Below are 13,269 nucleotides of genomic sequence, written 5' to 3' on the forward strand. Positions count from 1 at the left end.
CTAAAAAACTTAACTGCACTGCTAATTAACAGCCTGAGCTGAATTGAATTGGCAGCAAATGTGCAAACCTAGCAACATTATGAATCTCGTGGTGAGATTTATTTGGCTTCATATAAGAATTGTCAGCAGAAAGGAAATGCCTGGATTTCTCTCAGTCCTTCTCACTTACCGTAGTTGAGAAAACAGTTGATTGGATTGCTTGGTGGACATGTGTACCACTAACTGCATTTTGTTAGTTCAGTCTTGAAAACACCCTCTTCATACCAACTGGATATGCAAGGATGCAAAAGAAGCAGGTTGCAGCAATTTCCACTGTATATAGAGGTGACGCACACAGATGTGAGATAGAATTTTGACATCTCTCCTCATATAGTTAAAATTTGAAACTGGTGGAAAGAAACCTAACATGTCTGAAACACCTTCTGGTTCATCCATTTCTTTCTTTGATGATGTTCAGATAGAGGAATATTTCTAACAGCTTCCTATCTCTGAATTTCACCTTTGGTTCATTGACATCTATGGAGTTTGTAAGTGCAAGTCCCATTCGAGCAACATGAGGGCATAATCTAGGGAGGTGACCTCTATTGAATGAGACTGTCCATCCATTGAGATAATGCAAAAGAAGATCTGATAGCTATCAAATGTTCTAGCTAATATTTTTCCCTCAACCAGCAGCATAGATGGCAGGTTTTTTGGTCATTATCTATTTGCTGGTGGCGAGGAATGTTTAATGCAAATTAACTTGCATAATTTCTTACTTATGCCAATGAATGCACTTCATTAAGTCTTTCACTGGCCGCAGTGCTCTTGATAATGTTTAGGTCATGGAAATGCATTCTGTAGATGCTATCAATGGTGCAGAGGGCTGTGCCTGTGATAGACTGGGCTGTATCCACAATTCTTCGCAGCTCTTGTATTCCAGCTTATGAGCATGAATGAAAATACAAGAATACAATAAATGAAAGTGGCTAGTTCTATCCATTTTTAAAAGGTATGTAAATCTTGACACATATGTCTAGCTGTCAAGGGAAGGCCAGCATTCATTGCCCATCTCCTTGTGTCCTTAAGAAGATGCTTTCTTGAAACACTATGCACTGCTGTTGCCAGTCAAGTTCTATGGATTTAATACATCAACAATGAAGGTACTGCCAACATGTTTCCACATCTGGAGGGGGTGGTAGTAAAGTAGTTAATTTATTGGACTAGCAATTCAGAGACCTGGACTGATGACCCCAACTTAAATTCAGCTAATTGAATTCAAAAATAGTATTTGAAAACCTGGTATCAGTCAAGTGGCAATGAAACTAGAAATGGAAAATTCACCTGATTCACTACAGCCTCGAGGGAAAGAAATTGTAGTGAACCATACAAGGCCCTACAACCTTTAGCTAAAATAGAGTGTAAAGGAAAGCTTATGCCCTGAGTTATGAAGGCTGACAGAAACACATAGATTTGAACAAGCTCCCATAATCTAATTAAGTTTAAATGTCTTTTGGGTATACGTATAATACATCTGTTGCTACGAATGGCAGAAATAGTTTCCACTTTCTCTCCACTTTTAGTGAATAGCCTCTCATAGAATCAGAATCAGGTTTATTGTCAATGACATATGTCATTTAAGTGTGCTGTTCGTGCCAGCAGTACAATGCAAGATATAAAAATTACCCCAGGTTACATAAAATAAATAATGCAAACGAGGAATAGAGAGGTAGTGTTCATGGGTTTATGGACCGTTCATAAATCTAATGGTGGTGGGGAAGAAGCTGTTCCTAAAGCCCTGTATGTGGGTCTTCAGGCTCCTTTATCTCTTCCCCAGTGGTAGTAAAGAGACGAGGGCAGGTGTCAGATGGTGAGGATCCTTAATAATGGATGCTGCCTACTTGAATCACTGCCTTTTGAAGGTGTTCTCAATGGTAGGGAGTGTTGTGCCTATGATAGAGTCTTACATACTTTTGACGCCATTCATTACAATACTGTGGAGGTACAATTACCACAATGAATGATATTTGAGTAGTTTCTGACATATGGACAACATCAACTAACAGAAATAGTCTGGAAAAACGGAATCTGTTTATTAGTTGGGTACAGCCTATACCTGTGTGAGAAATGAGACAAATTCTAATTTGGGCTGAATTATTGTCAGCGAGTCTTGGTTTCTGAAGGAGCATCATGATAATGCTCCCTGGAAAGCGAGAAAAATGGATCTTCCTGTTTTTAAAATACTTAAGTGGTTAATAGCTAATTAATTATACTTTGATTCAGTTTGATGAGGAGTATCCACTTAATCAAAAGAATAAGTGCTTGAAGGTCTTTCACACTAGGATCCTTAACCAGAGAAGGATTTGTAATGTTATCAATAGTTAACCAAGACATATCATGAAGTGTATCAACAGGCTTCCAATAATGTCCATGAAATTTGAGTTGCTTTCATTATGAGATGTCTACTAAAAGTTAGTCAGGGTTAGTCTTTAATCCTTTAAGCTATAGGAATATTTATCGAAGCCCTGGTTGAAGTCACAGATGGCAAAGAATTGCAAAGTGTGATTGCAATCAGGAATACCATTTTCAACTCAGTAATGAAATGTAATTAAAATGTGCTAGTTGAATTCAAAATAGCAAGCACCATTTTGGAATATGATAATTATATTCTTAACGTATTGCCAGTGAGTGCAGTTCTTCTTTCTCCTCATTGACAATAGAATGAGAAATTTATTGATCATTCTTTTGTAGCTATTCTGGCTGTTTCACAGAGCTGTCACCGATGCATATGCTACTGGAAGTAATTTCTAATTTATCATGATAAAGTATCAGTATAATAGATTCCTCTCAAGCCTTCACTGCTTTGCTATAGAAAAAGAATTAAAGTTTTTCCAGTCTGTCTAGTGTTATAATTCTTTCAGCTAGTACTGTCCTGATGTATATGTACTACATTCTGTCCAAGAAGTTGATAAACTTCTTAAAGTGTCATGTTTAGATCTAGTTATATGATTCTTAGCAACAATATACATACATTCAGCAAATGGTCATACTCTTTGCTTCTGTTTGGAAAGGCAAGTGTCACATGTCTTTTTAATGAATTGTACAAAAATATGCATTTGGCAGCTTTGGGTCTGTGCTCATTGGCGAGGGGATCTCATTGAAACCTACCAAATGATGAAAGGACTAGATAGGGTGGATGTGGAGAGGATGTTTCTTATGGTGGGGGTAAGGAGGAAATTTTTTTAGCCAGAGAGTAGTGAATCTGTGGAATGCTCTGCCACAGACTGCGGTGGAGGCCCAGTCCATGAGTATATTTAAGACAGCAGTTAATCGTTTCCTGATCGGTCAGAGCATCAAGAGATATGGCGAGAAGGCAGGTATACGGGGTTGAGTGGGATCCAGGATCTGCCTTGATGGAATTGTAGAGCAGGCTCGTTGTGTTGAATGGCCTCCTTCTGCTCCTATGTCTTATGGTTTTATGATCTTATTTCAATAAATCTTGATAATGGGGTGAGAAAGTGGAAGGTGAAGATAATTTGTTCACTCTGTACATTTTGGATAAATGTCGTACGGTGGCACGGTAGCGTAGAGGTTAGCACAACACTTTACCGTACCAGTGACATGGGTTCAATTCCCGCCACTGCCTGGAAGGAGTTTGTACATTCTCACCGTGATGGCATGGATTTCCTCCGGGTAGTCTGGGTTCTTCTCACAGTCCGAAGACATGCTAGTTGGTAGGTTAATTGGTCATTGTAAATTGTTGTATGAATTGGCTAGGATTAAGTTGGAAGATTGCTGGGCAGTGTGGCTGAAAGGGATGGAAAGGCCTATTCCCCCTGTATCTCAATAAAATAAATAAATAAATGTCAACAGGGCACTGGGAGAACTTCAGCCTGGGTTGTTTCTCCATATCATTTCATGGGATATCTCACCTTCATCTGTGGGTGCACAAACAAGCCTAAGAAAAATTCTGGGCTCCACTGTCATCTTGGAAACCATCATTTCATTTGGAGCTGACATCTGAAAATGGGTTAGCTGCAGAAATGAATGGAGTTGAGAATTCCCCATATTATCTGAATCAGTTCATGTAGCACTCCTGGCACTCTTTATTATTCAACTCTTGGCTCTCTCTCCTAAACAGATGCAATAACACCACTGAGGGTTGCTTAGGGGAGGAATTCAGGATATGAGACATTGTCTGATTGGCAAAACCACAGCTGCAAGGGCTTTTTCTCATTTTGTGGACGTCGTTGGTCTTGCATTTGCTGAGACATATGTTTTGCATGAGGCTCTTCTGGGACAGAGAGTACAGATTGCTTTTCCCTTCTGAACATCTGCCTTTGATTGCACTGCAACTGAGTGTGCAATGCCTGACCAGAGTGAGGATTACCGGTTGCACATATGGATCTCTTTATGCAATTCGAAAGGTTGAAAAACAAATAATTATAAGCTTACCACGGCTAAGGAAGCACATTCGTTGATCTTTGCATGACTTAGCTGCTGCAATATTTTGTAAGAATTCATACAATACAATCCACCAGTTATTATGAATGGTTACTGCAATAAAATGTCACTCCAATAACTTGCAGTAAAATTGGACCAGGTTTAAAAAGTCTATGAACTTAGACCAATTCTGACGATTTTTGGACTCAGTACATCATTTTCTGCCCAAGATTTCCCCTCTGCCAAGACTGATACATCTGGTGTTCAGGATTATTATGAATATATAAAGCCACTGCCCATATGCGATTGTTTAAGCAATGTTTAGGTAGCTGAAGTTAAGTGCCCTGTTGTTGCAATGCTTTTGTCAAGTCATTGCATTTCATCCACAGCAATCTATTGCAATTGGAATGTTCTGCCTCTGATTTGTGGTTCTGCACTGGAGGCTTCTGTGTCCAATCACCAGTTCAACAAACAATCAGCTGCAAGAGCTCAGCAGCTTGATCAGTGTCTGATGGAGGAAGGAAATTGACGATGTCTTAGGTAGACCCCCTTCTCCCAGATGTTATCGGGAAGTGGGTTTGGTAAGTGGGATGGAAGACATTGGTTGTGAGTAAGCACATTAACTATTTACAAGACAAACTGAAACATTTGACCAAACATCTAAGCTAAGTAAATACTTAACTAAGCCTCTAAGTTACAAAACATTCAATAACTCTTCAAGCCAAACTCAATTACAGGTACCTATCTAAATTGAGTGCCCAAAGTGCAGAACAAACATTACACTCAGACTTAGGTTAGTGTAGGCCCCGGGATGCCCCACAACTCAACTCACAACACATAACACAATATTACCCAGAGTTATCAACCCACTAGTTACTATCCAGTGTAGTACACCAGGCTCCCAAAGCCCCAAGAAGTCACCAGCTTCCCCCTGGAGTCTAATAACTATTGAACTGGTCCAACAATTTGTTAATCTTATCCACTGACTGTCAGATGTAATCAGCCAGGTGAGTGATGTTCCCAGGCTAGCCAGGGATGTAGGTGCAGCACAGGTGCCACCTTTCTATCCGATCCATCCATTTGGGTGTGGGGCTGGCATTACTAGTCAGGGAAAATGTCATGGAGAGCTCATCTAGTGAGGCTTTATGGGTAGAAATGACAAACAAGAAAGGAGTTATGTTATAGACCACCTAACAGTCCATGGGAATTAGAGGAGCAAATTTGTAGAGAGATTGCAGAGTGTTGCAAGAAAAATAAGGTTGTGATAAGCAGGGGATTTTAACTTTCCACATATTGAGTGAGACTCCCATACTGTAAAGGGGCTGATGGGAAAGTATTTGTCAAATGTGTTCAGGAAAGTTTCATTAATCAATGCATAGTTGTCCCTCTAGAGAGTGCAATAATAGATCTCCCATTTGGGGGTGAGACAGGCTGTTTGCAGAAGTTTGTGTAGGGAGACACTTTGCATCTAGTGATAATAATGCCATCATTTCAAGATAATTATGGAAAAGGATAGGTCTGGTCCTTGGTTTGAGATTCTAAATTAGAGAAAGGCCAACTTTAATGGTATCAGAAAGGATCTGGCAAGTGTGGATTGGGTCTGGTTGTTTTCTGGCAAAGGTGTACTTGGTAAGTGGGAGGCCTTCAAAAGTGAAATTCTGAAAGTACAGAGTTTGTATGTTCCTGTCAGAATAAAAGGCAAGGATAACAGGTTTAAGGACACTTGGTGTTTAAGACATATTGAAGCCCTGGTTAAGAAATAGAAGGAGGCGCATAGCGAGTCTAGACAGGCAGAAACGTATGAGGTACTCGAGGAGTTAAGAAATGTAAAAGAATTCTGAAGAAGAAAAATCAGGAGGACCAAAAGAAGACACGAGGTTGTTCTAACAGACAAGGTGAAGGAGAAACCTAAGAGCTGCCACTGATAGATTAAGAGCAAAAGGTTAGTAAGGGACACAATTGGTCCTCTGGAAGATCCGAATGGTAACCTTTACAAGACACTGAAAGAGATGGGGGAAATCTCAAATGGATTTTTTTTGCACCTGTATTTACTTGGGAGATGGACACAGAGCCTGCAGAAATGAGGCAGTGAGGTCATGGATCTGAGACAGATGTTTTCTGTCTTGAGGCAAGTTAGGGTGGATAAGTCCGCTGTGCCTGACAATGTGTTCCCTCAGACCCCGGGGGAGTCCAGTGAGGAAATTGCAGAGGGCCTAGCAGAGATACTTACCATAGCAGGAGGCCTTAGCCATGGGTGAGATGCCAGAGCATTGAAGGACAGCTAATGTTGTTCCTTTGTTTAAGAAAGGCTCTAAGAATAAGCCAGGAAATTGTAGGCCAGTGAGCCTGACATCAGTATTGGGAAAGTCATTGGAAGGTTATTGGAAGTTAAGTGACTGTATGTATAAGTATTTGGATAGACAGGGACTGATTAGGGATAGTCAACATGACTTTGTGTGTGGTAAGTCATGTCTAATTAATCTGACAGAGTTTTTCGAGGAAGTTACCAGGAAAGTCGATGAAGGCAAGACAGTGGATGTTGTCTACAAGGACTTTAGCAAGGCCTTTAATGAGGTCCCACGTGGCAGGTTGGTCAAGAAGTTCAGCCGCTTGGCATTCAAGGTGAGGTAGTAAATTGGATTAAACATTAGCTAAGTGGAAGAAGACAGAGAGTGATAGTAGATGGTTTCCTCTGTGTCAGGAGGCCTGTGACTAGGGATCGGTGCTGGGTCCATTGTTTTTTGTCATCTATATCAATGATTGATTAATATTGTGGTAAATTGGATCAGCAAATTTGTGGATGACAGCAAAATTGGGGGTGTAGTTGAAAGCAAGGAAGACTATTAAAAGCTTGCAGTGGGATCTGGACCAGCTGGAATAATAGACTGAAAAATGGGAGATGGAAATTAGTGCAGACAGGATTGTGAGGTGTTGCACTTTGGGAGGACCAGCCAAGCATGATGAGTGATAGGGTACTAAGGACTGCGGTAAAACTGAGAGACCCAGGAATACAGGTCCATAATTCCTTGAAAGTGGCGTCACAGGTAGGTAAAGTAGTAAAAGAAACCTTTGACATATTGCTCTTCGTAAATTAATGTACTGAGTACAGGAGTTGGGATGTTATGTTGAAATTGTATAAGATGTTGGTGAGGCCAAATTTAGATTATTGTGTGCAGTTTTGGTCGCCCACCTACAGTGAAGATGAGAATAAGATTGAAAGAGTGCGGCAACTTCCACCATCTCCAAAGGGCCCCAAATAGTCATTCCAGATGAGGCAACACTCCACCTGTGAATCTGCTGGGGCTGCTTATTGTGTCCAGTGTTCCCGATGCAGGCTCCTCTGCATTGGTGAGACCCGTTGTAAGTAAGCCGACTGCTTTGTTGAATACCTCTGCTCCATCCATCGAAAGCAAAACACCCTGGTGGCCAAACATTTTAATTACGATTACCATTCCCATTCCTATGTGTTGGTCGATGGCCTCTTCTTGTGCCAAGATGAGGCCATCCTCAGAGTGGAGGAGCAACAATTTGTATTCTGTTTGGATAGCCTCCATCCTGATGGCATGAATATCGACTTCTCCTTCTGGTAAAAAAAATATTCTCCCCTTCCCCACTCTGGCCCCTCATCTCTTTTCACCTGCCGAAAGCCTTCCCTTGGAAATTCCTCCTTCCCGTTCTCCTTTGGTTCACTCTCCTCTTCTATCAAATTCTTTCCTCTCCAGCCCTTGGCACTTCCCACCCACTTGGCTTCACCTATCACATTCAGGCTAGCTTCCTTCCCCTCTTCCCACCTCAGGAATCCATCAGTGGGTCTGTGCTGTATGGACTCCAAAGGATCTCTTGTGATATACCACAAAGGAGGGACCTGTCTCATTACCTTCCCTGTAACAGAGTTACACAGCGTGGAAACAGACCTTCAGCCTCCCAAATCCATGCTGACCACCAAGCACGCATTTACATCAACCTCCAGTTTAGTGAGTAGATCCGACTTTAAACAAAAAAGGTAGCAAACAAGTAAGCTGCAAATCAGCCAATTCAAGAAGATGAAAGGAAATTGAAGAGGAGCTTACTCTTGAGACCATCTGTTGTACTCACAATGCATCTCATTCCCACTACACCTCTCTGGAGAGTTCACACTATGATGGAGTTATTCCTATTTCTTCAGCAATGCATTTCATGGCTTTGTGCTCTGTCCCTAGATTACGATATCTTCCAATTCTTTTCATTTCAAACAATGACTAATGACTAGCGGTGTACTGCAAGGCTAGGAATTAGGACTGCTTCAGCTTACGCTGCATGTCAATGATTTGGGTGACAGAATTGATGGCTTTGTGGCTGGTTTGCGGATGATATGAAGATAGGTGGAAGGGCTGGTCGTGTTGAGCAAGCAGGGAGGCTGCAGAAGGTCTTGTGCAGATTAGCAGAATAGGCAAAGAAGTGGCATATGGAATATAGCGTTAGGAAGTGTATGATCATGCACTTTGATAGAAGGAATAAAAGCACAGACTATTTTCTAAATGGGGAGAAAATTCAAAAAACCAAGGTGGAAATGGAATTGGGAGCCCTGGTGCAGAATTCCCTAAAGGTTCATTGGTGGTGAGGAAAGTGAATGCAATGTTGACATTCATTTTAAGAGGACTAGAATATAAAAGCAAGGATGTAATGCTGAGGCTTTAGAAAGCCCTGGTGAGGCCTCACTTGAAGTATTGTGAGCAGTTTTGGATCCCTTATTTAAGAAAGGGTGTGCTGACATTGGAGTGGGTCCAGAGGAGGTACAATTCCTTATTGTATGAGGAACATTTGATTGCTCTGGGCCTTTACTCACTGGAATTTACTCTTAGAAACCTAATGAATGTTGAAAGGTCCTGATTGAGTGAATGTGGAGAGGCTGTTTACTATGATGGGGAAGTCTAGGACCAGAGGGCACAACCTTAGAGTAAAGGGACATCCATTTAGAAAGGAGATGAGGAGGAATTTCTTCAGCAGGACAATGGTGAATCTATGGAATTCATTGCCACAGGCACCTGTGGAGGTCAGGTCGTTGGGTATACTTAATGTACATAATAGGCTCTTAATTAGTCAGTGCATGAAAGGTTATGGGGTTAAGGCAGGAGAATGGGATTGAGAGCAAAATAGATAAGCCATTATGAAATGGCAAACCAGATTCGATGGGGCGATGGCCTAATTCTGCTCCTATATCTTTTAGAACATAGAAAACCTACAGCACAATACAGGCCCCTCAGCCCACAAAGCTGTGCCGAACATGTCCTTACCTTAGAAATTACCTAAGGTTGCCCATAGTCCTTCATTTTTCTAAGCTCCATGTACCTATCCAGGAGTCTCTTAAAAGACCCTTTCGTATCTGCCTCCGCCACTGCTACTGGCAGCCCATTCCACGCACTCTCCACTCTCTGCGTAAAAAAAACTCTGACATCTCCTCTGTACCTCCTTTCAAGCACCTTAAAATTGTGCCCTCTTGTGCTAGCCATTTTAGCCCTGGGAAAAAGCCTCTGACTACCCACACAATCAATGCCTCTCATCATCTTGTATACCTCTCTCATCATCTTGTATACCTCTATCAGGCATCTGACCATCCACACTTGTGTTTGGTGTCATGGGCGATAAGGTTTGGAGGGGTGGGATCACCAGGAGTTAACATAAGGAAGGTGAATTTTGAATTGAAGTGTCACTGGACTGGCAGCCAGTGCAGACAATGAAACAAAGGGCAATGTTTGAACAGCACTTGGTTTAATGTAGGACATGGGCAAAAGAACGCTGTATGAAATAATGCTTACAGAGGCTGGAGATGGGAGACCGACGCTGAGGAAATTGCAATCATTGAGCTATCAAAGGCTTGCAATGAAGCTTTGGCAGCAGGTAAAAACTCAGAGGAAACCTTTCATCTTTCCAGTCCACTGCTCCACGTAGTTCTCTTGTACATCTCAAAAATGTCTGTATCCATTTGCTGGCAATGACACATCAACTGTGGCAAGCTTTCTTTTTCACATTAGTGAGATCCTGGGCAGATTGCTGATCCTGAAATAGAGTATGAAAGTGAAAGTGACTTGCTTTCACAGACTCTACAACTTGTGTTCTCAACGTTATTAGTTTATTTATTATAGTTTTCCCCTTTATTTATTTGACAATTTGTTGCATTTTTACATCAGTTGTTTGTCCATATTTGTTGTGTACAGCTTTCCATTGATTCTATTGTGTTTCTTTGTAGTTACTGTGAATGCCCACAAGTAAATGAATTTCTGAGTAGTAGTCGGTGGAATATATGCACTTTAATCATAAATTTAATTTGAACTTTGAACCTTAAATGATGGCCTCACAATGATGCCCGTATTCAACAGATAGAAAGACAAATACTGACAGAGACAAAACCTCATATGAAATTACAATTATAATTGTGAATAAACGGTCTGCTGGAGGAAATCTGTGTATTGAGTAGCATCGATGGGAGTAAAGGGATTGTCAACATTTCAAGCTGAAGCCAAGCATCAGGAAATTGCAATTGTTTTACAACATGTGTACATATTACTTGGACAAGTGATTATCCATGGTTTAGTGAGTAGCACTCTCTAAGCTCAGACAAAGGAAACTCCAAGCACTATTATAGAAACCTCAGCTCAAAGTTCAGCCCATCACTCTCAGAGTAATGCTGCTGTGCAGCTGAGGTCAGCGTCTCATCTCCGGCCTCCGGTATTGTGATTGATCCAACGAACAAAAGCCAAGGAGTTCCCGTCAGTATCCTGCTCAATGTTTATCCCTTGGCATCATTTCCAAATGCAGCTTATTGGGGCATTATTTCATAGCTGTCTGTGGGAATCTGTCACTGAGTTCGGATATGGCCCAAGTGCGGAGTGAGAGACACTGAAGTTGGTTGATAGTTCACAGATTTTAATGCGAATAATGTTAAAGGGAAAAGAAAACAATAAACACTAGTCAAACAGGGCCATTGACTAAATCTCTCAAATGGAAAATGAAGCCTACACTGCAGCTGTAAAGAGCAACTAAGAATAAAATGAATACGGCTGGTCGTCAGAGTCAGTGACTCGACAGTCCAATTTCTCAGGCAAGGCGGAATGCAGGCAGGCAGCGAAGCGTTGCTGTGTCCAAGTCTCGACAAATACTATAACAGAATGAATGGAGTTAAATATTATCACAATGAAATAATAATTAGCCAACATGTGCATATTTACAATTGCTGTATCTGCTGTGCTGCCAAATCCGTGGTTGTGACAGGGCCCCCGTCTCATCTCTAGGCATAGCCCCTAAGCGCCACAGACCTGTGTCCGCTGGACGTCCCGAATGAGGGACTTGTCCAAGATGTCCTTCAGTGATGCTGGTAGATACATGCCATGGTTTGCACTGCCAATATCGGAGCCAAAGACTTCCATGTAGGGACAGAAACAAGAGCTCAACCAAGTGACACTATGAGATGGATCATTCTCAAAATGAGGGCCCTCCAATTGGAGCTAATCAGGCATCTGCTTCAACAATAAAACTAGCACAGAATCCCTGAGCCTATCAGAATAAACTTAACAAACTTAAGCAGAAAGCACCAGGAACTACATTACAAACAGCAAATCGCTCGAGAAAAACACAAGGAGCTCTTAAATTATTAATAACTGTTGTTAAGCAACAATTTATCAACTCAGGCACTCTGAAATCCTCAGAGCCCAATGCTCTGGTGACCTGCACAGGCCTGAAGAAGTCACTACAGCCCCCCCTCCTGATAGCTGGTGCCAGGCGGCCCAGGAAGATCTGAAAACTCGAGATCCAGGGATGACTCAAGAGACCTGGGGAACTTGAGAAGAAGATTTGGAGAACTCAAGAGGCGGTGAGACATGAGGAACCAGAGACACTTAGAGACCGGGGAACCCCAGCAGACTGAGATCAAGAAACCTCCGATGGGGCTGAGAGGAAGACTTGGGAGCCCTCGAGATGGGGAAGACATTGAATAAGCCTTGGAAATGATTGGAAAAATAAAAACCTTGGGAACATAGAGAAAAAGTCCTTGGGAAACCTTGAAAACATGAAACTTGAAACCTAGAGTCAAGTCTTGTTCAGTGTTTTATATGCAACACAAGTGAATCTGCAGATGCTGGAAATAAATAAAAACACAAAATACTGGCAGAACTCAGCAGGCCAGACAGCATCTATGGGAGGAGGTAGTGACGACGTTTCAGGCCGAAACCCTTCATCAGGAGTGAAGTAACGTGGGATGGTCGAGGGGGGATAAGAAGTGGGGGGAGGGATGAAGTAGAGAGCTGGGAAGTGATTGGCTGAAGGGAAATGGACTAGGGGGAAGGTGGAGAATTATGGGAAATAAAAGAGAAAGAAAGGTAGGGCTGGGGGGAGATTATAGTGAGGGGGGAAAAGAGAGAGAAAGAGAACCAGACTAAAATTATAGATACGGATGGGCAGGGGTATCAACGGAGGTCTGTGAGTTGAATGTTCATGCCGGCAGGTAGGAGGCTACCTAGGCGGGAGATAAGGTATTGCTCCACATCGGGAGCACCGGATACAGTATATCAGCCCGGTTGACTCGCAGGTGAAGTGGTGCCTCACCTGAAAGGACTGTCTGGGGCCTGGGATGGTAGTGAGGAAAGAAGTGTGGGGGCAGGTGTAGCACTTCTTCTGTTTGTAGGGATAAGTGCCTGAAGGGAGGGATTGGGGGGATGAATGGACAAGGGAGCCGCATAGGGTGCGATTCCTGTGGAAAGCCGAGAGTGGTGGGGGGAGGGGAAGATGTGGCTGGTGGTGGGAACCCGTAGGAGGTGGCGGAAGTTACGGAGGATTATACGTTGGATCTGTAGGCTGGTTGGGTGATAGGTGAGG

Source organism: Hypanus sabinus, chromosome 7 (genome assembly GCF_030144855.1).
Source record: "Hypanus sabinus isolate sHypSab1 chromosome 7, sHypSab1.hap1, whole genome shotgun sequence".
In the NCBI taxonomy this organism is placed as follows: domain Eukaryota; kingdom Metazoa; phylum Chordata; class Chondrichthyes; order Myliobatiformes; family Dasyatidae; genus Hypanus; species Hypanus sabinus.